General features: G+C 42.5%; 1 protein-coding gene across 1 annotated transcript in view; it reads right to left on the bottom strand.

Moving 5' to 3' along the window:
- Window positions 1–17,775, bottom strand: part of LOC132831272 (protein Tob2-like) — a 32,437-nt gene extending 14,662 nt beyond the window's left edge. The window contains exon 1 of the mRNA XM_060849300.1: window positions 17,667–17,775. The gene's annotated coding sequence lies outside the window, so the exon portion shown is untranslated. The remainder of the gene's footprint in view (window positions 1–17,666) is intronic.
- Between the last annotated feature and the right edge of the window lie 9,364 nt (window positions 17,776–27,139).

Genomic DNA, 27,139 nt, shown 5'->3' with positions numbered 1-27,139 from the left:
GTACAAATATAAAATTCCCCAGCAGCAACAAGGATTTCAGAGACAGAAGTGCAGAGTTACTGTCCAGTCACCAGACCATAAAATCATGGCATTAAAGAGCCCCCCCAGACCATTCAATATTAATGGCTAGCACAGGAACATCACATGCAACATTTTCCTGATTCCAACTTATAAAGCGGCTCTCCAGATAAGCACCTCAAGAAAGTGCACAAAATTCCAAAATGTGTCTGTTCCTAGGGCTGTGTAACCATGGTGATGCTGACAAGGGTTTCAGGTGGAGAATGGGTTTGGTGAATGGGCAGGATGAAAAAGTCACACTTCCTGTTCAATATTACTAAGAAAAAAATGCTAATTTAAAACAAAAATCTTTTCATGTTGCTCATAATAGACTTTTGCAATGAATTCCTGATTTCAACTACAAGAATTCGGTTACAACGCAGGCAAACTAGTCCATTGTAGGTATTGATCTACACTGGCTCCTGGTCTGAAAATAACTCCATTTTAAAATTCTCAACCTAATTTTCAAATCACTCCCTTGCCCCTCTTCTCAGGAACTTACTATCATCCCCAGTATTGCAGCACTCCCATTTTTGCACTTCCCCAATTCTGACTCCTTGCATATTCTCAAGTTTCCTCTCACTGTCGTAGGCAGCTATGCCTACAGCTGTCTTAAATAGTGACTGCCAAATTTTCACCCCAAGCCTCTCCACCCCTCTACTTTAAAAGCATCCTAAAAAAGCCATCTCAACTGAAGCTTTGGGGCATTAACTTAATACATCACATTACATGGCTTAGTAACAAATTTTGACAACATTCCTTGTGATAGTGGAGATAGAACTAGGCAAAGCCATTCCTGATAAAGGGCTTTTGCCCAAAACGTCGATTTTCCTGCTCCTTGGATGCTGCCTGACCTGCTGTGCTTTTCCAGTACTACTCTAATCTAGACACAGATAGAACTGCAAGCTATAACAAATTTGGTTGAGGATTTGAGGGCTGGCAATCTCTTTCGACTCTGTTGTCACACAGTCACCCCAGAGAGGAGACATTTTCAAATGATCAACTTTAACAGGCTGTGCCAATCGATAACAGATTTTCAAAAAGAAATTGCTTCATAATAGATTCTTAGTTTAAAATAATGTAAAACCAAGATCTTTTACCATACAGTTCACATTAGCCTTCACTACCTTATTCTACAATGTGGAGATGCCAGTGTTGGACTGGGGTGGACAAAGTTAGAAGTGACATGACACCAGCTTATAGTCCAACAGGTTTATTTGCAATCTCAAGCTTTCGGAGTGCTGCTCATTTGTCAGGTGTTAGCTGGTAAAGGAGTAGCGTTCCGAAAGCTTGGTGATTTCAAATGAACCTGGTGGACTACAGTGAGACTTTTAATTTTAGCTCTTAAGTCAGACTGCGCCTAAAACTGTGGAGAGTTCCTTGCCCCTTGCTCACCCACAGCTTGCACGTCACCGTGACCCATTTCCAAAAATATTTCCCATAGCCGTTCTACCTCACCACTACTATAACTCATCCATGTCAGCTACAGATCTACTTCGCCAACTCTACCCTCCATTACTTCCAAGGGCTTCAATCCATGCAACAACTTGTATTTATAGAGTCTGCAATTTGGTAACAAAGAAATAAGAACAAAGGATGGCAATGGGATCGGCCAAATTTATAACAAATGGAGAAGTGCTATGGACAGTGAACAAACAAGGTCTTCTGAACATGATTAGGAAAAAAGAGGTCTAATCCCAAGTGAAAACATATTTGGAACAGACCAATAGAGAGAAGACAAAGGGAAAAAAAAGAATATTCATACTGTGTGGTTGAACATCGAGGAAAGTTTTGGAAAGTTCAAAGATCTTCTTGGGGGCTAACAGCAGCTAAAGCTCCAATTTCAATCCATAGTTCATCTGCAGCATTTTGGCTGATGTCAGCTGGGGGAAGGTGGTGGTGGCGTATGGAGTTACAAATGACCTTAATGCCCTGATTTCAGGGAGGGTTGGTAGAGTAGAATGTGCTAAAGCTCCCAGTCACAAATCAGCCAGTAATTCCCAGTCAAAGTGCATGATCATCAAATTATTGCAATACACAGTTAAACAGCTTGCCAACCAGAAATGTCACCTAGGTTCGGTGTCAGAGGAAATGGGTGCTCTGGAACAGTGCCTTCAGAAATGGAAGAAACTTAAAACAAGAAAATCATGCCACCTGTTGAAATAGCTCAAACTGCTCCCTCCAATTTCATGCAATAGTAATCCCACAGGAAACCAGCGACTTACAAGATACTATGCGTGCATCTCAGCAACCATATCAAGTTACTGCATCAGATTAAGAAAGTATTTATAAAGATAATTTCAAATTTTTTCACTACTGCTCTCTTAAATAGTTCCTTCCTGAGATACAAACTATTAGATTATTTGGTACTTTACTATGCTAAAAGTCAAAAAGTAGAAAATGCACAAGTTAAAGCTTACCTTTTTATTTAAATATTTCAGTAGATATTCTAGCTGTTCAAAACAGTGATTTCCATTAGCATGCCCTTTCTGGTGAAGGGAGAATAACTGCACATCAATAAGAGTGATGGCTTTTCAAAAGGCTTTGGATGTCGGATAGCACATTTGCAAGATGAGCCATTTTACATTACAACCTGGACAATTAAATTTCAGAACATTTTCATGACCATAGTTGCCGATTATTTCCTTCTATTCCCATAAGTGTGCATTCTGTTAAAGAGATCACACCCAAAAAATGGATACACCCACTGTAATGCTTGCCATCTTTGTCCAGAGGGTCGGAGTCAAATTCCACAAGTAACAGCTTATTGGTACTTGAACAAATGTTGTCATGTGGATAGAATGCCATCACCCTGCCCACAGCTTATTCAACAGTCAGTTCAAAGCTGACTGGGAGCAGGAATCCTGGATGAGACTCTCTTCACTGGTTTGTGGACATTGAACTAAACTGGAGCACTACTGCTACACTAGCTGAGAATGGCTAATTGATCATTTATTTTATACAGACCTGTGCATCTGTTGAACAGTAGATCATTCAGCCCCTCAATTCTGTGTCACTGGGACCATGACCTGATTGAAATGTACCTAAAACCCACCCAGCATCTTTGTTCCATTCTCAATAGTCATACCTGAAACAATTAACAGATGTCTATCGGCCAGTCTTGAGTTACGCTTATTCTTCTTTCATAAGAATATGGACCTAATTTGCTACGTCAGCATTTATTGTTCACTACAGTGCCCTTGAAGATGGTGGGGAGCTGTCTTCTTGAAATGCTGCAGTCTTTCGGCTGTCGGTACACTAGTGCTTTTAGAGAAACTATCCCAGGATCTTGACTCTCTCAAACACAAAATAGCTCAAGTCAAGATAGTCCAGAGAGCGTGGAAGGCAACTTCCAGGTTCTGCTGCTCATGTCCTTCTAGGGACAATGTTCCAGCATCCACAGATTTTACTTGTCGGTGGTAGGGTGGAGGAGAATGCTAGATACAGAGACAAAAAAATACTGTGGATGTTGGAAACCTGAAACAAAGAAAACAGGATAAACTCAGGTCTGACAGCATCTGTGGTGACAGGAACAGAGCAAACAGAGGTACTGACGAGTCAGATATGTTAACTCTGTGCCTCTCACCACAGGTGGAGAGTTTCTCCAGTGTTATGCTTGTGTTAGGTTTCTAACATGCTTTGTGATTAAATGCTTAAAAAAAGTGCAGGCAATGTTGGAGGTAAAGTGGCACCATTTTAAACAAGGTCTCTACCTTTCTCGTCAAGCCACCACATATGCTAACTGGCTCCCTAGTCTCCCAAAGTTCATCCAAACAAAACACGCAGTACAAAAATGGCCTGGAATTTGTCCCAATTATTCTAAATGGGTAGCCACACATCATTGCTCATATTCTTCAGAGGGTGAAGGATGTTATATTTGTAACATAGCTGAACGTGTGCAAAAGGGATTAAAAAACAAAATTAAAAGTCATTTCCTCTTCGATTCCTAAAAGCAGCAACTGTGTTCCAGAGTATTATTTTACAGGTTGGCACAATTACCTGGCCCAAGATGTTGGTAGAAGCCTTGACAATAGAACATTTGCTCTTTTGGTTGTGATGTCCGGCACTATCAGCTCCTTGCTCAATACTGGCAGAGTAGATTAGATTAGATTCCCTACAGTGTGGAAACAGGCCCTTTAGCCCAACCAGTCCACACAGCCTCCGAACAGTAACCCATACAGACCCACTAATGCACATATCACTATGGGCAATTTAGCATAGCCAATTCACCCAACCGGCACATCTTTGGACAGAGAAGAAACCGGAGCACCCGGAGGAAACATCCACGCAGATACTGAGAACGTGTCTGAGTGGAGTTTGCACAGTCACCAGAGGCTGGAATCGAACCTGGGACCCTGGTGCTGTGAAACAGCAGTGCTAACTGCTAAGCCACTGTGCGCCCTAGAGAGTGTGTTGCTGGGAAAGCACAGCAGGTCAGGCAATGTCCGAAGCAGAGGAATTGAAATTTCAGGTTTAAACCCTTCATCAGGGATGACCATACAGAGAACATCTCGGACACCCGTATCCACCAAGCCTACTGCCCAGTGGCTGAATACTTCAATACCCCCTCCCCCTCTCAAGGCATGCAGGCCCTGGGCTTCCTCCACCACTAAACCATTACCACCTAACAACTGGAAGAAGAATGCATCAATCTGCCTCAGGACTCTGCAACCACACAGGTAAGTGTGGATTTCAACAGCTTCCTCATTTCCCTCCCACATTATCCCAGGCCCAAGCCTCCAACTCAGCACTGCCCTCCAGACCTGTCCGTCATTCCCCACCTACCACTTTCTTGGCTACCTTCCCCCAATCCCACCCCCCTCCCATTTATCTCTCAGCCCATCCACAATTCTCAAACCTGATGAAGGGCTTATGCCCGAAACATCGATTCCCCTGCTCCTCAGATGCTGCCTGATCTGCTGTGCTTCCCCAGCAACACACACACTACTCTGATCTCCAACATCTGCAGTCCTCATTTCCTCCATGTTGATGATCAGGAGATTTTGCTGATTATTGCCTCCCAGGTGAACTAACATTACTTACTAGGCACCAGTTAACTTCGATCAGGAGCCATAGTTGGGAAAATCTGTTTGCATGATCAGAGGTTTGCTAGGAACAGCTGCTACCATCAGGGAGGCACTGAAACCTACCATTAAATTGCAAATTTTGTAGTGAGGAAATGCTTCTCCAACTACACCACAGACTGGAAGATTAATTATTATGATTGCTATTGAAAAGCTGAGTGGTAACTACTTTGTAGTAAGTTAAAGGGATTATGAATGTAAAATGCTGGATTTTTTAAAAACCAGACACAAAGCAGTGACTGAGAAGCAAATTTATTTTCTGAAATAAAACAACCAATTACCCAGAGTGTATAATGGATGCCACTGAGCTATTAGAACCTAGTCTGGCAATTCAGATACTCTATATATAGAATGGCTACCTGTGAGAATTACAGGCTGTAAGCTGATCAAACAGCTTCGATGACTGTACCACAAGAACAGTGCTAAGTCAGTAAATACAGATAGTTTGAAAAATCACAATTATCCTAAGCTATCAGCTTGCAACATGCAATTTCAAATGTTATGGGCACATTTATTTGGCATTAAGAGCCCATGTCAGTCAGCATTTTAATAATGCACACATACCCACCAACTGCTAGAGAGCTCAATGCTCTAGCTGTGACATGACAGTCACATGTGAATCAACCTCATTCATGAAGGTGCAAAAATTCATGATCAGTAGGTTGAACCGAAAGCCCATATTTGAACAGAATCTGCAAATCCAGGGCAAACATTGCAATTTTCTTCAGTACCCAGAGTGGGGAGTACAGAGGGTTCTGAAATGAGTAAACAAGAAGAATTTGTTCTATTGGTAGACACATCAATAACCAGTGGAGATTGAATAAAGATGCATTTAATACAATGTTGTATTTGACTATTACAGGAAGTCCCTTTACAAATTCCATAAATACATACATTGAGGAAAATTACTGGCAAAGAGCCGGGCAGGGATTTTTTTAATTTTAAAAAAGTTATGCAGCCCAGTTTGATCTAGAATGCAGTATTTGGAAGGCTGTTGGAAATCGATTCAGCAATAACCTTGGAAGACTTGAGTTAATATTTAGAGAGAAAATTGCATGGAAACCGAGAAAGAGCCAGGAGTGTGTAATTATATAGCTGCTTCAAACACTGGGCAAAACACAAAGGGCTAAGTGGCTTCCCTCTGTACTACAGGATTTTATGGTATTCAGGTGGAGGAATTTCATTCTATTGCATCTTACTACTATGTAGTTTGGAGTCCCTAAAACTATGTGGGAATGCTGGGTGAAATGGCCACCAGTTAAACCGCTTGGTGACTAAACAAAATGGTGGACTGAGAGCAGCATAGATCTTGCAGCTGCTTCAGAGTTGCAGGCTTCCGTTTGGATCACTTCTGGGTATTGTAGATTTAAAAAAATGCAAGATTTTTACTCAATTTTTTTTTAAAAAGAACTTTAGTCCAAAGACATCAAAAGGAGATGTATACCGCCTCACCTCCACCACCAGCTCCCCCCCCCCAACCATGTATCCTGGTGGCTAGCTTCCTGCCTGCTTGCCCAATACATAATGTTGTTGCACTTCTTGCTGGATGTTTTGTATATGACACTTGTTCTGCTGGCTCTGGGTACATAGTCCTTCAAATTCATTAGTAGAGTTAGTACAGTAGTTGTTTTGTGGGTTATCATGATGCCGAAGGGACCAGGGGAGGCTGGTGATTATCTCGGAAATGTCTAATGTACGATAGGGTGACTACAGTCTCTAGCCATATTATGTCTTCCAGTTTAGGTCTGTTGCGCTGGAATCGGCAGGCTGTGCTTATTGGGTAACTTATTCCAGAATACATTGTATAGGTGTTTCTCTTCGTAGCTCCCGGGTACTGCAGCATGTTGTGGCGGGTTTAAATAGCGTCCTGATGCAGCTCCATTTGTGGGTGCTGGAATGGTTGCTTCTATGGTCGAGTATCTGGTCAGTGTATGTGACTTTCTTGGAAATGCTGGTCTACAGTTGGCCACTGGCTTTTCATTCTATCGTGACACCCAAGAGGAGTTGGTTATTCTCTACTTCAGTAAATTTGGTGAGGATGTTGTTTGTGTTTGAGGGTTTCTTCTGGTTTGTCACATTTTATGACGACAAAAAGTGTCATCCACATATTGGACTCAACGTTTAGGCAAGATCATGGGAAGGACTAAGCCCTGCATAACTGCTTCTGCTATAAGCCCTGGCATTGGTGATCCCAAAGGCATCCGTTTGATTTGTATGTACACCTTGTTGTTGAAGGAGGGAATAGGTCGAGAGGCACAGGTTCAGTAGTTTGAAGATGCTGTCCTTGCTGACGGAGTGGTGTTGTCAGGTGTTTGTCCAGCAGTGAGTCCAGTGTGTCTTTGGCTAGGGTGGTGTTGATTGATATTATGAATAGGGCTGTCATAAAGGGAACCATGACCTTGCTGTCCTCTATCTTGATGCCTTTGATGTTAAGGAATACCTGGGTAGACTGAATGGAATGGATTGAGACTTTAACGAGATGTTTTAGTGCTTGTTGCAGTTCCTTTGCTAGTGTGTGCCAGGAAGAGACGCAATGGGTCTGTGGGGTGCCCCTTGTTTGCCCACACCCAGTAGAATGAACGCAATATACAAAATACTCTAAGAACTGCAACAAACATTACATTGGGTAAACTAGCAGGAATGTAGTCACCGAAAGACATGATCACCATCACTCGTATCCATACACAGAAAAAGGAACACCAGTTTGACTGGGACACAGCATCCATCCTGGGACAGGCCAAACAAAGGCATACACAGGAATTCCTAAAGGTCTGGCATTTAAATCACAACAAAGATTTGGACTCCATTTACCAACCTCAGGAACAGAACCAGAACTGATACCACCCACCATAAGCCAAGACAAACAGCACACGAAACAGAACACCAACATTTCAATGGAGCCTCAACGACATTACGTAGTGAGGTAACGAAGCATCAGAGAACAAACTGACAAGCTGATCCACAACCTGAGCTGCAAACCTTCTCCTACATCTCATTATTTTACATAAAAGCTTGTGGCAAGCCCGACTAGTGGGCAGCTCTGGAGAAAGATTTATTTTAATCCAGAGATTGAAAGTTGTCAGTTGGAAGACTTGAGGAGGTGGCAACTTTGATTGTTTCAGCTAAGTGCTCTATTTTAAGATTCATATGTTGAATTTTTAAAATCTTTTGCATGATTAACATTAAAATCTGTAGACAAGGAAGGGTAGTTTATTTTAAAAAGGTGCTATGAGCTTCTTTTTCAGCTTATTGTCACTGAGGGCATTCAAGAGACACCGATGAGTAGTAAATTTAGAGAAGGGATTACACAGCAGGATAGTTAGATGGGCGACTGTCAGGAAAGTCAAAAAAGTCACCTGCGACTATTCCTCTCTCAAGCAGATATTCCATTTTGGGTACTTTTGAAGGGCTCGTCTCAGATGAAAATAGAAGAGGCAGTCAGATCTTGGGCACTAAGAAAAGTCTCGTATTAAATGGGGTTTGTCAAGATTTAAAAGAATTGTTATAGGGGACTCTTCTTTCAGGGGAAGAGACAGGAGATTCAACAGGAGTGAGTGTGAATCTAGGCAGTATGTTGCTTTCCTGGTGCGAGTGTTAAGGAGATCTCAAAGCATTTGACGTACATCATCAAATGAGACAGAAGTCACTATTGTGTACATTGACAAATGACAGTGTGTGCATGTGCATCATTAGGTAGAAGGCTACAAAATCAACCTCTAAAGTAGTAATCTGTGGTTCACTCCCAGTGCCAAGTGACTAATATCCAGGCTGGGAGATTTACTAGTTGTATTGTGGGAGCCTTTAAACTATTGCAGGGGGGCTGGGGGTTCTGAAGCAGCAAAGAGAAACTTACTTAGAAAAGACAGACAAGAACCAGAGAACAAAGTAACTGAACAATTAAATTGCATTTATTTCAATGCAAGGGGTCTTACTAGGAACGGATATACTCAGTGCATATATCAGAACATGGGACTGGGACGTCATAGATATCACAGAAACTTGACTGAGGGAAGGACAAGACTAGCAGGTCAAGGAAATGTTATTGGCATGAGACAAGCTCTTTCAAAAATTGATTGAAGTGGACTGTTCACAGGTGAAGGGATGACTGACAAATGGGTCAAGATGTGTGGTAACGAGCATTCAGAGGCATTAAGTTCCTGCTAGAGTGAAAGGTAAGACTGGCAAGGCTAGGGAGCAATGGATAAATAAGAATAGAGCTTTAGTCAAGAATATGAAAATCTTAGCAGGACTTGTACAGTTAATGGTAAGGTCCTAGGGAGTGTTGCTGAACAAAGAGACCTTGAAGTGCAGGTTCATAGCTTCTTGAAAGTGGAGCGGCAGGTAGATTGGACAGCGACTGCGGCATTTTCTTTAACGGTCAAAGCATTGAGTACAGGAGTTGGGAGGTCACGTTGCAGCTGTATAGGGCATTGGTTAGGCCACTGTTGGAATATTGCGTGCAATCCTGGTCTCCTTCCTATCAGAAGGGTGTTGTGACATTTGAAAGCGTTCAGAAAAGATTTACAAGGATGTTGTCAGGGTTGGAGGATTTGAGCTTTGGGGTGGTGCAGAATACTCTGGGGTTGTTTTCCCTGAGTGGAGGCTGAGGGGTAACCTTATAGAACTTTATAAAATCATGAGGGACATGGATAGGGTAAATAGACAAGGTATTTTCCCTGGGGTGGGAGACTCCAGAACTAGAGAACATAAGTTTGGGATCAGAGGGGAAGATAAGAGACCTCAGGGGCAACTCTTTCCCGCAGAGGGTTATGTATGTATGGAATGAGCTGCCAGATGAAGTGGAGGAGTCTGGTACAATTACAGCATTTAAAATGCATCTGGATGGGTATATGAATAGGAAGGGTTGAGGGATATGGGCCAAGTGCTGGCAAATGGCACTAGATTAATTTAAGAAATCTGGTCAGCAAAGATGAGTTGGATGGAAGGGTCTGTACATTTGACTAATAAAGAATCATCATTAGAGATAGATAACTGGGATCGAATGAATCTCTTGAGCATAAAGACTGCAGGGGCATTCTTAAGAGAGAAGGCAAAGACAGGATATGAGATGGTCTTGGCGGATGAGATTAAGGATAATCCAAATAGATTCCACAAGTACATTAACAGCAAAATAGCAGAGAGAGTCGGGAACCTGAAAGATCAATCTTTGTTGAACCTCAGGAGAACCAAGACAGTTAAATGAATATTGTGTGTCAGTTTTAACTGTGGAGAAAGAAATGGAGACCACAGAACTCACATAATTATTTATGTTATGAAAACAATTCATTACTGAACAGCAGGTGCTAGAGGTCTTAGAAATGAAAAAAGTGGATAAACCTCCAGGACCTGATCAAGTGCATCCCAGGACATTGTGGGAAGTTGGGAAGGAAATGCCCAGCACTCAGAGCAGAAATATTTCTATCATCCATAACCGCTGGCAAGGTGCCTCAGCTGGCTACGGTTGTGTCTATATTTAAAAAACACCAAGGAGAAACCTAGGAATTTATTCCCAAGAGTCAGACACTGGTGATGGTAAATTGTTAGCAATTCTGAAATTTAAATATTTACATGCAATTTGGAGAAGCAAGGAATAACGAGGGATAATCAGCATGATTGAGAGAGAACTAGTGTCTCGAACTTGGCGTGTTTTAAGGAAGTAACCAATAAGATGGAGGGCAGAATAGTAGACGGTGCTTAGTTGAATTAGTAAAGCGTCAAAGGTTCTGCATGGTAAACTAATTAGTAAAGTTAGATCACATGGGATTTACAGAGAGTTCACCAATTGGATACAAAATTGCCCTTGAAGTAGGACAGTGTGGTTAGTGGTGGAGGGTTGTTTTTTGAGCTGGAAACATGTAACCAATGGCATTCCACAAAGATCAGTACTAGCTCCACTTTTGTCTGTCATTTATATAATGATTGCGAGTATACAGGAGGTATTCAGGTTAGTAAATTTACAGATGACATTAAAATTAATGGTATAACGAACAGTGAGGTTGTCTAAGATTACAAGGGGATCTTGACCGAGTGGGTCAATGGGCTGAGGAATGGTAGGCAGAGTATATTTTGGATAAATGTGAAGTATTGCTTAGTGGCAAGACAAACAAGACAGAACTTGTACAATTAACAGTAAGGCCCTGGGCAGCTTTGTATAACAGAGACCTGTAGGGGTTCAGGTGCATAGTTCTTGGAAATTTGCATTACAGATAGACAAAGTTGTTAAAAATGCATTTAGCAAGTTTGCCTACATCACTTAGGCTCCTGAGACGGAGTTGGGACATCATGTTCATGTTGTACAGGACACTAGGGAGATATCTTTTGGAAAACTGTAGAATTTTATTAAATTGGAGATGATTCAGAAAGATTTACCAGGATATTGCCAGGAATAGAAGTTGAATTATTAAAATATGCTGGATAGACTGGGAACCTGTTCACAGGAGAATAGGAGATTGAGGATCGACAGAGGTTTATAAATTTATGAGGGGTGTGGATAAGGTGAATAGCAAAGGCCTTTTTCCTAGGGTGTGGAGTCCAAATTTAGGGGCCAGATTTTAAGGAGAAAGATTTAAAAAGGATATGAGGAGCAACTTTTCTTTCCCCCAAGAGTGCACACAAAATGTGGAATGAACTGCCAGAGGAAGTGGATGCAGGTACAGTTACTACACTTAAGAGACACTTGGATAAGTACATGATAGGAAAACTTGGGAAGGATAATGGGCTCAACACAGGTAGGTGGGACTTGTTTGGTTTGGAAAGATGGTTGGCATGGTTTAGATGGACCCAAGGGTCGATTTCCATGCTGTATGACTATGACTTTTACAATGACCATAAATGGCCTCTACTAAGTCCTCACAAACCCAGCTTAATAAAAGTTAGCCTCATTTTCCCCAGTTCAACCTTAAATGCATTTTGTATATCTCAACCTTGTCAAATCAAAAATACTTAGAAAAAAACCACAGATGCTGGAATCCAAGGTAGACAAACAGGAGGCTGGAAGAACACAGCAAGCCAGGCAGCATCATGAGGTGGAGATGTCAATGTTTCAGATGTAACCTTTCTTCTATCCTGAAGGGTCACACCCCAAACATTATGTTCTCCACCTCCTAATGCTGCCTGGCTTGCTGCATTCTTCCAGCCTGTCTATAAGAAAAATACACCCATAGTGATCGTTGATATTCCCTTTAAGTTGATTGCGATTCCTCTAATGGTCTCAGCACAAATTTCACCATATTTGTTCCTTTTGACACCAGATGTTTTCATGTACAAATGAAAAATATAAAAAGCTATAATATGTAGGAACACGAGGGAAGCGAGTCTAAGTTTTCAGTACAATAGTGACTGCACAGAAATAGGCAGACAATGCTTGGTGTGAGCTCCTATGTTATTTCACTGGCTTGATACAATATTGTTTTAATTACACTGCTGTGAAAAACACACTGCAAGATTCCAAATATGATCATCTCCCTCCTAGATTGTTTTATGTTCTGCCTGCATGACAATTCCACCCAAAGTTACATCAATTTTGAAATCTAATATAGCCAAGACATTTTATAACACCTGCCTATCTTATTTTAATATTCACCCAATTATCTAGCTATCCCATCAGTAGCTAGATCAGAGACCAAGAAAGGCCCAGTTTTCAATCCCACATCAAGTTAAATCATCACTACTACAAGAAACTTGAAGTGTGCTGAGGTTAGAGAATTCAACCTCCCCATACACCAGACAAGTGCTGATGTCAGTGGTATTGAAGTGGGCTCAACGTAATGATTCAACAGAATCCGATCACAGCAGCTCTCAAGCTGATGAGGAAAAGCACAGAAGCCCATGAAAATGTTCCAGAAAAGGGAAAAGATTAGAGGAAAATCAGTGAGACATCTCGACCACTTCTTATCACAGGCCTCACAGATTTAAAGTAATTGTACAGAGTTTCTTGATGTAATCCCAGGTGGTTTGTCCTCTTGCCCATTTTGGGCATGGGCAAATATACCAATGGATGTTGTGGTTCTGTTTGCCGAGCTGGAAGTTTTTGCTGCAAACCACTATAAATACCGGAAGAAACATCAAAGCAGCGCTTCACAGGAGGCTCCAATAGCACTGATGATGTTCCCTAGCCAGGGAATGAAACGTTTGCAGCAAAAACTTCCAGCTCAGCGAACAGAACCACAACAACGGACACCCGAGCTACAAATCTTCAACCAGACTTTAAATAAATATCAATGGATGTAGAGATGCTCCCACTTGTGACCAAGAGCAAAGCTAGGAACAATAAATACAAAATAATCAGCTATGTCAATAGGGAATCAGGAGATACCTCTTTAAAATCACAAAATAATATAAATGTGGGACTTACTAACCTGTTCAGGAATTGAGATAAATCGCACAAGAGCCGTAAAAGAGAAAACTAAATGCATGCTGGAAGAAAGGAATAAACAATACACTAATGGGGAAGAGAGATGGTGGGTTGGAATGGAAAGTGGTTCATTTGGAGTATAGCACCAATATTGAGCAGCTGGGCTGAATGATCCATGCAAGTTTAAGTACACAACTGTGAGGTGAGAGTAAAGGGGTTTATGAACCTACATTTCAGGACATTGTCCCTCCAGCATAATAAATGAAGGCAGAGGGAATTGCATTAATAAAATTTTCAGAAGTTCACAGCATCGTTGCTGGGAGTCACAACAACATGGATCAATGGCTGCAGGTTGCCACATCCTCAGATTAAGGCCAACCTCCAAAGCCAAGGCTGCAGAACAGAGTACCTCAGAATTGGGAGGCTGTACAACCAAGAACTGTCAACAAGAATTCTGCCCACGTTCCAATGGGTAAAGACACTGCCCTGACTGGATCTCAGTCATTCAGACCATTCTTTCCCTGATCTGCGTAGAGTTATCAGCTGTGGGGTGGGAAACATGCCACACAATAGCCAGGCTGGAAGGGAGAGAAAGTTCGTGCACTTGACCAGCATTCACAGCTGGAAAGTGGGCACGTGGACAGACAAGTGCAGGATCATTTCCAGTTGAAAGGCTTTTCACTGTCACGAGTTGCCACCACACACATACTGCCTTGCCATTGGAAGTTATCCAGCCCAGACTCAACACAGGAGAGGGAGACTGGAACAAACTAACATAAATTCCTGTTTCAAATACATTGAACAGTTGCAAAATCAAGAGAGATGGATGAGCTCCAAAGCTAACTGATCAGGGTTAATATAAAAAGATTATAGCTGTGCAGTGGTTTTGTACATTGCTTAGGTTATGAAGCCAGTCTAGATTGATTGGGATGTCAAGATGTTAATCACCTGAAGGTCAAAAGTAATAGAGCATTTGTAACTGTCTCTGTCCACCCCTCAGGTTTATTACTACACAAATCACTAACTAGAGACTGAAAGCATGGCCATTACAGAAATTGGCCAAATGGGGGGAAAAAGGTCAAGGAGATTGGAAGATACAATCATACAAATTAGGAGTAGAGGACCTTTCAGCTCCTCAAACATGCTCCTTCATTCAGTAATATCATGGCTACTTTGTTGCTTTAAATGCTTCATTCTATCTTCCCACAGCATATACAGTACCTGGCCTTTAACTCCAGGGAGAGCAGACGACAATTCCATCTGTCCCAATTTTTGATAGATTCCCATTAGCGTTGTGGCATTAAACAACACACCTAATTCCAACCTCTAAGGGGGCATCACATTATCATCAGCATGAAGGACAATGTCCAAGTCCACTGTCACTCGAAATATTTCTTCCCCGACTGATCAACAGAGAGATCAGATTGCCAGCTGCAGCAAATTCTGAAATAATGTATTAACAATTGGTTACAGCTTTCTAAAATCATTTGCAGACTGTCAAATATTTCTGTACTAACCCTTTGGAAAAGTAATTAGATTGGATTTTCTATTCTTTCACCACAGCACTGTAACCATTTGTTTTCAAATCTCTCCTTTATTTTACCAAGCATCTTAGATCTACTGGTTGTTTACTTCATCACTGGTTCACACAAAGTGTTGTCCTCATCAGCACTTTCAGTCTTGGAAGTATGGTGCCCAGAATTGATCAACACGAGTATAGGGTTCATAAAGATTAGCATTGCTTTCTTGCATTTATTTAAAAAGCCAATGCTGCAACATTTTTCTGCGAAGAAATGAACAGCATTGTTAACTTACCTTAAGACTTAGTATATGAATGCTCAAATCTTGTCCCCATCTTAAAAAAAGTATGGAAACATCATTTATCCACCCATCCCTAATTGCCCTTGAACTGAGTGACTTGCTGGGCCATTTCAGATGGCAGTTAAGTGTCAATCACGTTGCCGCAGGTCTGAAATCACAGACCAAACAAGTGAAAGGAATCATCTATCCATAACTGAGGAAGAACAGCAGTGAACCAGAGGTATTTAAAAGAATGACAATTACATGGTCAATATTGATAGCTTTCAATTTCTGAATTTACAAATAGGGCTCACATTCCACTAGCAGCCACAACAGAATTTGAATCACTGCTCCTAACACATTAACCTGGATTATTTGTTCAGTGGCATTATCACTACACCATTTCTCCCCTTCATTCCAGTACACCTTGTAAACTGTTAATTTACAAAGCCTCCCATTTTCATTCCACGTCTCATTTCACCACACTAAATTTAATCATCATAGGTCTACCCATTTCTATGTCTACTCAATGGGGTCCTTTGGAATGAAAGGAAGATCAAATGCGCCAGGCAACCTTCCTTATCGATGATTGTTTCTGCAAGGTAATCAGTTGTCACTTGCTGGCAAAAAAAGGAACATGCAGAGTTGAGGAAGAAGCTGAAAAAAATTTTCTTGGTGGCAAGATGCGCTGCATTCAGCTCCCTGAAACACAAGGTTTCAAATCCCCAATGATACTACCATCTGTAGGTGGGTAACCAATCCATCCTGCAGATGGACTCTAAAACATGGTGACCTAGAGTGGTAATTGCCAATTCCTTTCAAGGAAAGTTATAAAAAAGGAGCAGTAAAGGGCATGAGTACAGCAATGCAAAAACCCTAGACAATCTCTATTGTAGATTAAGGGTAATAGTGTTAAGGAAAAGTGACTGCATCTGAAAAAATATAACTGTACTCAACCCAGCTGTGCTGGGCGTCTGTTTTCTTGACATATAACCCAAGCTGAAAGCAGCCAAATAAGGAGCCCTACAGGCTGGAGGCAATACTGCAAGGTTTGGGGGTGGGGTGTGGGGCTGTGGTGGCGCCTCGCTGGCGATGCAGCATGGGAATTGTAGTCCACCCCACCATCAGCGCTGTGGGGATGGGGGTGTGGCATGAACTACAGGTCCCAGAATGCAGAGCAGGGCCGGCCAGCAGCAAGCATGCGCACTGAGCCCGGTGGAGGCGGCGGCCCGCAGCGCAGGCGCAGTCGCGCATCCTCCTCCCTATTGCTCAACATTAAATGTCCCTGAGCCCCATCCCCCTTCCCTCCCTCCCCTCCCCCCTCTCTCTCTCTCTCTCAAATTCCATTTAAATCCAAACCGGACTGGGAGGGGAAAAGAGAGGGGCAAAACAAAAAAAAACCTTCAGGACCTTTCAGGCACTTCCCCCCCAATCAGTTAAATGAGAGAAAACAACATTGTGTTGAGCAAAATCTTTCCAACTTTAAATGAAAAAGGGTCCAACCCGAGGACTTTAACCTTTTCGAAATCCCCTTAAACCTAACCCAAATCCAACATCGTTGGATTAAATTAGTCGTTCAGTGCTGGGGTAACCTCTAAAGTCACCTCTAAATGCGATGAAGGGGGTAAACAACAACGATTCCCCCGCGACTTTTGGAGAATTTAATCCATTTTTTTTCCTCCCAACCAAAAAAAAACCCCCCGACTTGGCACCGAAATTACTGACTGAACACGTCAACAATCGTCCCAAATACTGTGTGCATATTCTGGCATTCTTTCTTTAAAAAAGTAGGGAGCTTCACCACGTATGTATTTTTAAATCCCTAACCCGCTGACAAAAAACAACAATCGGATTTAGAAAACCCTCACAACAGGGACGTTTTTTTTTAAAAAGACAGAAAATAACACGTCCAAAAAAAAACTTAAGGTCATCAAATAAACCTCACCAAGAGCAGCTGAGACCGTTTTTAAAAGGGTGCTCTCATCAAGAGAGGCTTCGAAGGAAAATAATAAAGGGAGTGGGGGGGGAAAAAAAACACAACTTTACATTTTAACCTCAGCATTTTCTTACCCTCCCCGTCTCCTTCACGTACCATTATTATCTCCAGTTTAAAGGGCCTGCTTTCTTTGAGACCCATCGACAGAAATTGAAATAATTAAACTACTCTGCCATAAAATTAACAATAGTGGAAGCCCCCCCCCCAATGTAAAAGAGATAAATTCCCAGCTTCACCCCCCCCCAAACATATAAAGGGGCCATTTAAATATTTTTCGGGGGCGGGGGGGGGAAGAAAGGGGCGCAATTTGATTGAATCAAGGTTTTTATTGTTAATTAAGATATTTTATTTTATTTTAAAGATGGAGAAGGCTTACTTGCCGCTGTGGGATTCGAACCCGGGTCCTGCTGGTGCCGGTGCCGCCGCCGCCTGTCAGCCCCGAGCAGCCTCTGCCCAAACTTTCGCCCCTTGCTCCCTGGCGTACTTATATCAGCTCACCTACCGTTAACAGCCCCTTCGACAACCCTCCGGAACTACTTCAAGCCTTCCGTCCCTGTCCGGGATCTACTTTCCCTCGAAAAAAAAGTGGGGCGGAAGGATGTCACGTACGACGGCGCGGAGAGGGGGGGTGCAGCGCCGCGACGTGACCCCGCCCCCTCCCCGGGCCTAAAAATAAACGCGGCGTGCTAGCAACTCGGCTCTGATTGGTCAGGCGTTAGCCAATGGGCAAACGCGTCGCTGACGTCACTGCCCGTCAAGGAGAGGGAGGGTAAAGGATGCTTCTGTATTAATATATTGCCTTTCCCATCCTTTACTTACTTGAAAAGTTTCAGTGTTTCCCAGATCCTGAAGAAACAGCAAAGTGAGCTGAATTTAAATGATCAATATCTACATCATTTGGGTGGCATGGTGGTTAGCACTGCTATCTCACAGCACCAGAGACCTGAGTTCAATTCCAGCCTTAGGCAACTGTCTGTGTGGAGTTTGCACATATCCCCATGTCAGCCTGGGTTTCCTCACACAGTGCAAAGAGGTGCAGGTCACGTGGATTGGCCAAGCTAAAGTGTCAGGTGCATTAGTCAGAGGGGAATGGGTCTGGGTGGGTGATCCTTCAGAGGACTGGTTGGGTCAAATGGCCTGTTTCCACACTGTTGGGAATCTAATCATTAGTTGCTTCTTTCATATTTTCAGGATATCCCAAACTAACCTAACTTTATGTATGATTTGGAGGTGCCGGTGTTGGACTGGGGTGTACAAAGTTAAAAATCACACAACATCAGGTTATAGTCCAACAGTTTTAATTGGAAGCACACTAGCTTTCAGAGCGACTCTCCTTCATCAGGTGATAGTGGAGGGCTCGATCATAACACAGCAATCACTGTGTTACAATCGAGCCCTCCACTATCACCTGATGAAGGAGCATTGCTCCGAAAGCTAGTGTGCTTCCAATTAAACCTGTTGGGCTATAACCTGGTATTGTGTGATTTTTAACTTTATGCAGCAACTTTCACATCATCATGCCTCCCTAAACTGATTTGCATCTATATATTATCTTTCGTATCCTCAAGATGCCCCAAACTAACTTAAATATATTATCATTAACATTCCCAGATGTCCTGGACAGATGTAAATTTATGTAATAAATACATAAATTTATGTAATAATATTTACATCTGAAGGGCTCCCTAAATTGAATTGCACCTATATATTATCTATTGTATCCTCATGCTGTCAATAGTGCCTTATGTTATAGTAACTTTTATGTCCTCAGGATTCTACAAAACAACATGCATCTACATACCTTTTTTTAATATTCTCAGGAAGTGACTTGCATTTTCATATCACCTTATTGAATGGTGGAGCAGACCAGAAGGGCTGAATGATCTATTGTTACTCCTAATCCCTATCTTTCATATCTTCCTGATACCTAACTCTGACTTGTCTTGATATGTCAATTTCTGTATTCTTAGGAGGTCCCACAGTGACTTGCATTTTTATATCACATTTCATATTCTCTGGATTAACCAGTTGAGGTACCATGAATTAGCAGCTTTTACGTCCTGAGGACATCCCAATACAACATTAATTGTAAAGCATCTTTTTCATTCTCAGCCACTATATGGTGTCATAGGGTATTAGAATCATACAGTATGGAAACAGACCCTTCAATCCAAATAGTCCACACCAAAAATATTCTCAAACTAAACTTGTCCCACCTGCTTGTGCTTGGCCCACATCCCTCCAAACATTTCTCATTCATGATCCTATCCAAATGTCTTTTATGTTTAGTAACTGTACCTGCATCCTACTTCCTCCGGTAGTTCATTTCCACGCACGCACTATTCTCTATGTAAAAAGTTGCCCCTCATGTCCTTTTTAAATCTTTCTCCTCTCACCTTAAAAATGTATCCCTTAGTTTTAAACTCTCCCATCTTGGGTCAAAGCCCCTCATCATGAGAGCCATAGACCTTATCTATGCCCCTCATGATTTTATAAACATCAATAAGGTTACCCCTCAACCTCCTACACTCCAGTGAAAAACATCCCAGCCTGTCCAGCATCTCCTTATAACTCAAACCCTCCATTCATGGCAACATCCTGTTCAATCTTTTCTGAACCCTCTCCAGCTTACGAATAGCCTGCTTGAAATTCAATGATGTCTGTCTGTGGTCATGCAAGTTTATCAATCATTTTGTGTACAACAAGCTCCCATAAACAGTAAAGGTGTTTTCCATGATCCAGTTGGGACTGGAATGCTTGGGGCGATCCACAAAGGTAACCTTGCTTTTGCTTTTGGTAAGACACTGACTTCTTTGATGTTGGTTAACTCTGTGTTAAGCAGCACCTGATTTTGCTCCTGAGACCCATTCTGGCATAGCACCCTCTTCTACAATTGCTACAGAGGAGACAATGAGTTGAGAAGGTGCTCGATTCAGTGGCTTCTGTTTACTCTGGGCCCTGTTTCCATCCAGAGTCGAGAGTGTGGTGCTGGAAACGCAGAGCAGGTCAGGCAGCATCTGAGGAGCAGGAGAATCGATTTTTCAGGCATAAGCCCTTCATCAGGAATGAGATTTTCCATGATCCAGTTGGGACTGGAATGCTTGGATGTGATCCACAAAGGTACCACAAACCTCTTTTCATCCAAGTGAGCTTTCCTAATGTTTCTCCAAACAGTCAGTCTTCAGAGTCATGGCTATCAGCCATTATCTTCCAATTGTCAGTGATAACATAGAACATCTTAATTTCGAATTTGAAGGATGCAAATTCACTGTCCGGAACATCTTCAGGTGTCCAGCCTTCATTGATGTGATGAATATGATCAAGCCAAAACAGATACCATCCGCTTAATAACGTATGTGTGGCTGCTGATGAGATTAATGTGCTCCAGTACTGGTGAATTGATAACCTTGTTCTGCCAATAGATGCCACAATTACATCTGAAACAACCAAGTAGCATCCACACTGTCACATCCTCTTGGCATCTTTAATATTTTATAAACAACACCTCTCATTCCTGTAAACTCAAACAGAAACCGTCCCTTAAATGATAATCCTTCATCCCAAGTGGCAGTCGGTTGAACCTTGTCTGAACTGCCTCAAATGAATTTGAGTCCTTTTTTTCAATAAGGAGGTTAAAATTGTACATCGTAGAGTTTAGATCAGAGTGGTGCTGGAAAAGCACAGCAGGTCAGGCAGCATCCGAGGAGCAGGAAAATCGACGTTTCAGGCACGAGTCCTTCATCAGGAATAGAGGCAGGAAGCCTCCAGGGTAGAGAGATAAATGGGGGGGGGGAGCTGGGGAGAAGGTAGCAAAGAGTACAATAGGTGAATGGGGGTGGGGATGGAGGTGATAGGTCAGAGAGGAGGGTGGGGGAAGGTAGCAAAGAGTATAATAGGTGTACATAGTACTCCAGATTATTCAAAGATGGTAGCTTGAACAGTCTATCCACTGTCATGTAACTTTACCAACTATTTTGTGCACAGCAAGCTCCCATATATTGGGGAGATGATGGCCCAATGGCCCAATGGGGAGTTGATGGCCCAATGGGGAGATGATGGCCCAATGGTATTATTGCTGGACTATTATATCTATTATCTGGGAGTAAGAATGCAATAATGGCTGTGAATCAATTGTCGGGAAAACCCATCAAGTTCACTAATATCCTTTAGGGGAGGAAACATTTTTACCTGGTCTGGCCTACATGTGACTCCAGACCCACAGCCAATGTGGTTGACTCTTAACTGCCTTCTGGGCAATTATGGATGGGCAATAAAAGTTGCCCGGACAGTGATGCTGTCATTCCATGAACGAATAAAGAAAATAAATGAACACTGAAGATGTTTCCATGATCCAGGAATGATTGGAGGGATACACAAAAGCAGCCTTTCTTTTTGTAAGATACTGACTTCCACCATAGTGGTGAACTCTGTGTTAAGCAGCTGAAAACAACAAATGCTGGAGATCACAATGGGTCAGACAGCATCCATGGAGAGAGAGCAAGCTACCGATTTGAGTCTAGATGACTCTTCATCAGGACTGAAGTGAAGTGTGGAGGGGGAACAGCGTAAATGCTGTCTCTCCATGGATGCTGTCTGACCCACTGTGATCTCCAGCATTTGTTGATTGCAGCATCCACTGTAATTTGCTCCTTGTCTGTGTTAAGCAGCACCTGATTTGGCTCAGGAGCCCATAGCAACAACCTAGGCCACGATATTTGTCACCTTGATGTTGATGGTCAAACTAAACTCTTTGCCGGTGTGAAAGAATCTGTCCTTTCGTTGCTGAAGGTGTTCCTGTGTATGCAATGCCAGTGCAACATCGACAGCATAGAGCTCTCAGAAGAAACCTTCAAAAGCAGATAATCGAAATAATCCTGCTATTTCAATTTATAAATTTCCTTTGGTTTTGAGATTAAGTTATTTCTAGTCGTTTGGTTGTGCAGAAATTGAGTACTGTTGAAAAATGACACATTTTGTTAAAGCTTTTCATCTTCCACAAGACTTACCAATGTGAAGAAGAATAACATGGATACTTTATGAGAGGAGAGTGCTGATTGGTCAAGGTGTTGCCATGGAGAATGCACTCATCAGCACTCGCATCAAATTATACATGTTTCTTTACCCTTTAATTTTGTATTTCTTGCGAATTGTCCTGATGAGGGCAAGATGAAAAGCTTTGACAAAACGTGGTCTTTTCTCAAAAGTATTAAGCTCTTTGCTAATTGTCCTTAATTCTAAGGGAGCTTTAAAAGGGAGCTACTTTTAATTGTTCAGAACTAGAGAGGCATTCCCGTTAACCCTGCTTCTCTCTCCACAGATTCTGTCAGACTTGTTGAGTTTCTCCAGCACTTTCTGTTTCCAGATCTTTAAAAGGGAAGCTCTTCAGTTTGATTTTCAATTCCCTTGCGGATTACTTCAGAAAACGTTCCCATATTTTGGGTTTGGACACTCCAAACCACGGAAATTAGAGTCATCGAGATGTACAGCACGGAAACAGACCCTATGGTCCAACCTGTCCATGCCAACCAGACATCATAAATTAATCTAGTCCCATATGCCAGCATTTGGCCCATATCCCATAAGACCATAAGCCCAAAAGACATAGGAGTAGAAGTAAGGCCATTTGGCCCATTGAGTCCACTCTGCCATTCAATCATGGCTGATGGGCATTTCAACTCCACTTACCCACATTCTCCCCGTAGCCCTTAATTCCTCGTGACATCAAGAATCTATCAATCTCTGCCTTGAAGGCATTCAGCATTTCGGCCTCCACTGCACTCTGCGGCAATGAATTCCACAGGCCCACCACCCTCTGGCTGAAGAAATGTCTCCACATTTCTGTTCTGAATTGACCCCCTCTAATTCTAAGGCTATGTCCACGGGTCCTAGTCTCCTCGCCTAACGGAAACAATTTCCTAGCGTCCACCCTTTCCAAGCCATGTATTATCTTGTAAGTTTCTATTAAGTCTCCCCTTAATCTTCTCAACTCCAAAGAATACAATCCCAGGATCCTCAGCCGTTCCTCGTATGTTAGACCAACCATTCCAGGGATCATCCGTGTGAATCTCCGCTGGACATGTTCCAGTGCCAGTATGTCCTTCCTGAGGTGTGGGAATCAAAACTGGACACAGTACTCTAAATGGGGCCTAACCAGAGCTTTATAAAGTCTCAGTAGCACAACGGTGCTTTTATATTCCAACCCTCTTGAGATAAATGACAACATTGCATTCGCTTTCTTAATCACGGATTCAACCTGCATGTTTACTTCCAGAGAATCCTCGACTAGCACTCCCAGATCCCTCTAAACCTTTCCTATTCATATCCCCATCCAGATGCCTATTAACTGCTGTAATTGTACCAGTCTCCACCACATCCTCTGCCAGCTCATATCCATGCATGTACTACCCTCTGCATGAAAAAGTTGCCTCTCAAGATCCCTTTTAAATATTTGTCCTCTCACCTTTAAACCTATGCCACCTAGTTTTGGACTCCCCTACCCTGGGGAGAAGCCCTTGTCTATTCACCCTATTCAGGCCCGTTATGATTTTATAAACTTCTATTAGGTCACCCCTCAGCGTCTGACACTTCAGGGAAAACAACATCAGCCTATTCAGCCTCTCTTACAACTCAATTACTGTCATATATGAAATTAAATTATTCAATAATCTGTTTAAGTCACATTAGTTAAGAGATAAATAATGTCCAGGGTCACCAGGGAGATGTACCCTGGTCTCCTTTGAATGGGATCGTGAGACCTGCCTGAGAGAACAAAATGGGGACTCCGTTTTACATTACAATTTCAATTTGGTTTCTTCCACAGTGCATGTTTGTTCATGTCAGCTTCTGTCTCAGAGTGTTATTCCATGTTAAGGATGCTGTATAAAGGCAAGTTGCTCTTTGAATGAGGTGGTGTTGAGGAAAAGGGTGATTTGAAATCAGAAACATCCCAAAATTATGGATTATACGCAAAATTATACCACATTACAAATGGGCAAAATAAAACAGAAAAAGTTAGCAGAACAGAGTACATAGCATAGAATTGGTTACAGGCTAGAATTTATTCAAGGAATTAAGATGGATTATATATTTATGTGTAGGATGTAATTAATATCCAGAGTGAGTTGCAAATGATAATTCAACAAAAGTAGTCAAATTTATGTATCAAAAGAGTGATATATATCTATTAATGAATAAAAATTAGCTATCTACTTGTGAGTGTGAGGATCTATAAAATAATTAGGACCTAGAAGTGACAGAGGTTGACTAATATTGAAAACAGCAGAATAAAGATAGATTGGCGAAATGGGCCGAGAAATAGCAGATGGGGTTCACTCTGGGCAAATGTGAGGTGATGCATTTTGGAAGATCCAATTCAAGAGCAAACTATACAGTAAATGGAAAAGTCCTGGGGAAATTAACGTACAGAGAGATCCGGGTGTTCAGGTCCATTGTTCCCTGAAGGTGGCAACACAGGTCAGTAAAGTGGGTGGCACGGTGGGCAGCACTGCTGCCTCACAGTGCCAGAGACCCAGGTTCAATTCCCGCCTCAGGCAACTGACTGTGTGGAGTTTGCACATTCTCTGCGTGGGTTTCCTCTGGGTGCTCCGGTTTCCTTCCACAATCTAAAGATGTGCAGGTCAGGTGAATTGGCCATGCTAAATTGCCCATAGTGTTAGGGGTATGGGTGGGTTGCGCTTCAGTGGGTTGGTGTGGACTTGTTGGGCCGAAAGGCCTGTTTCCACACTGTAAGTAATCTAATCTAAAAAAAAGTGGTCAAGAGGGCATAGAGCATGCTTTCCTTCATCAGATGGGGTATTGAGTACAAGAGTTGGCAGGTCATGTTTTAGTTGTATATGACTTTAGTTCGGCCGCATTTGGAATACTGCGTACAGTTCTGATCACCACATGACCAAAAGGATGTGGATGCTTTGGGGAGGGTGCAGAAGAGGTTCACCAGGATGTTTCCTGGTATGGGGTGGCACTAGCTATGAAGAAAGGTTGAATAGATTAGGATTATTTTCATTAGAAAGACGGAGGTTGAGGGGGTGATCTAATAGAGGTCTACAAAATCGTGAGAGGTATAGACAGGGTGGATAGAAAGACGTTTTTTTTCCCAGAGTGGGGAACTCAATTACCAGTGGTCATGAGTTCAAATTGAGAGGGGAAAGATTTAGGGAAGATATGCGTGGAAAGTCCTTTACGCAGAGGTGGTGGGGGCCTGGAACGTTTTGCCAGTGGAGGTGGTAGAGGCGAGAACAATTGTGTCATTTAAGATGTATCTAGACAGATACATGCATGGGTAGGGAGCAAAGAGATACAGTTCTTTAGAAAATAGGCAGCAGGTTTAGATAGAGGAGCTGGATCGGAGGACCAATTTTCCTTGTATTCCCAGTTTGAAAGCAGACCATTCAGCCCATACTGACTCTCTGAAGATTATCCCACGAAGACCCACCTCATCCCTTTAACCCTGCATTTTCCATGGTTATTCCACATCCCTGGACATTATGGGAAATTTAGCTTGGCCAATCCACCCTAATCTGCACAACTTCAAACTTTGGGGGGGAAATCTGCACACACACGGGGAGAACGTGCAAACTCCACACAGACAGTCACCTGAGGGTAGAATTGAACCCAGGTCCATGGCACTGTGAGGCAACAGGGCTAACCATTGAGCAACCGTGGAATGTTTCAGGGATTATCTCAAATCATAGAGCCAGAGATTGAGCAAAGGCTTGTAATCATTCCAATATCTGTTATCCTTCATAGGCCATTCAGCCCTTCAAGATTGTTCCAACATTCAACAGGTTCATGGGCTGATCATCCAACTCAATACCCTGTTCCCACTTTTCTCCCCAGAACTTTGACCTTTTTCAGCCCTAAGAACTATATTTAACTCCTTCTTGAAAACATTCAACTTTGTCACTTGGACCATTTTCTGTGGCAGAGAATTCCACAGGCTCTCTGCTCTCTGAGTGAAGAAATTTCTCCTCATCTCAGTGATAAACGGCCTACCCTGTATTCTTAAACTGTGACCCCCAGTTTCATACCACAGTGGCAATATTTTGAGTGGGTGGCATCTCTGCTTCAGAGCCAGAGGTCCTGGGATCAAGTCCCACTCCAGGACTTGATGACTCAAGGAGGGTGGCTTTCGAACTCAGCAGACAGGTTGAATATCAACTTGCAAATCCTTCCAAAGCACTTCAATGGCAGGTGGTAACAGCAGGAGAGATTCCTAGTCAGCCTTGGTGATGGCAAAAATTTCCAAGCCCTCACCATTTTTATATTCCAGGCCTCATCATGTATGCAGAAAGTGTATGTTGCCACAGCAACTTGAGCTCCCAGAGTGATCTGTGTTTTCTTTTCAATATGTGCGTTATGCTGAGATTATTGGGCATCAAGGTTTCTTGTTCCTCATACAAAACGAGATTTCTGGCTGCAGTGGTCTCCTCTCCAGTCAGTACTTTCCATGATTGTGCAATAGCTCCGTGGGTGCTACCCCGCCCCCCACCGGCAATCTTACCATTCCTCCCTTGAAGAAATCTGATCAAACTGTTCAACTGCAGGTGCATCACAGTTTACCATAATCTGGGCCTACACACTCCAGGGGCTTCTTTGGTGCAGTGGTTATAGTCCTTCCCTGTAAGCCAGGAGACATGGCTCAGTGGTTAGCACTACTGCCTCACAGCACCAGGGTCCCAGGTTCAATTCCAGCCTCAGGTGACTGTCTGTGTGGAATTTTCATGTTCGCTGTGTGGGTTTCCTCCCACAGTCACAAAGATGTGGGGGTCAGGTGAATTGGCCATGCTTAATTGCCCATAGAGATAGGTCAGAGGGAAATGGGTCTGGGTG

This window comes from Hemiscyllium ocellatum, chromosome 33 (genome assembly GCF_020745735.1).
Source record: "Hemiscyllium ocellatum isolate sHemOce1 chromosome 33, sHemOce1.pat.X.cur, whole genome shotgun sequence".
Classification (NCBI taxonomy): Eukaryota; Metazoa; Chordata; class Chondrichthyes; order Orectolobiformes; family Hemiscylliidae; genus Hemiscyllium; species Hemiscyllium ocellatum.
This window is presented reverse-complemented; position numbering and strand designations above follow the sequence as displayed.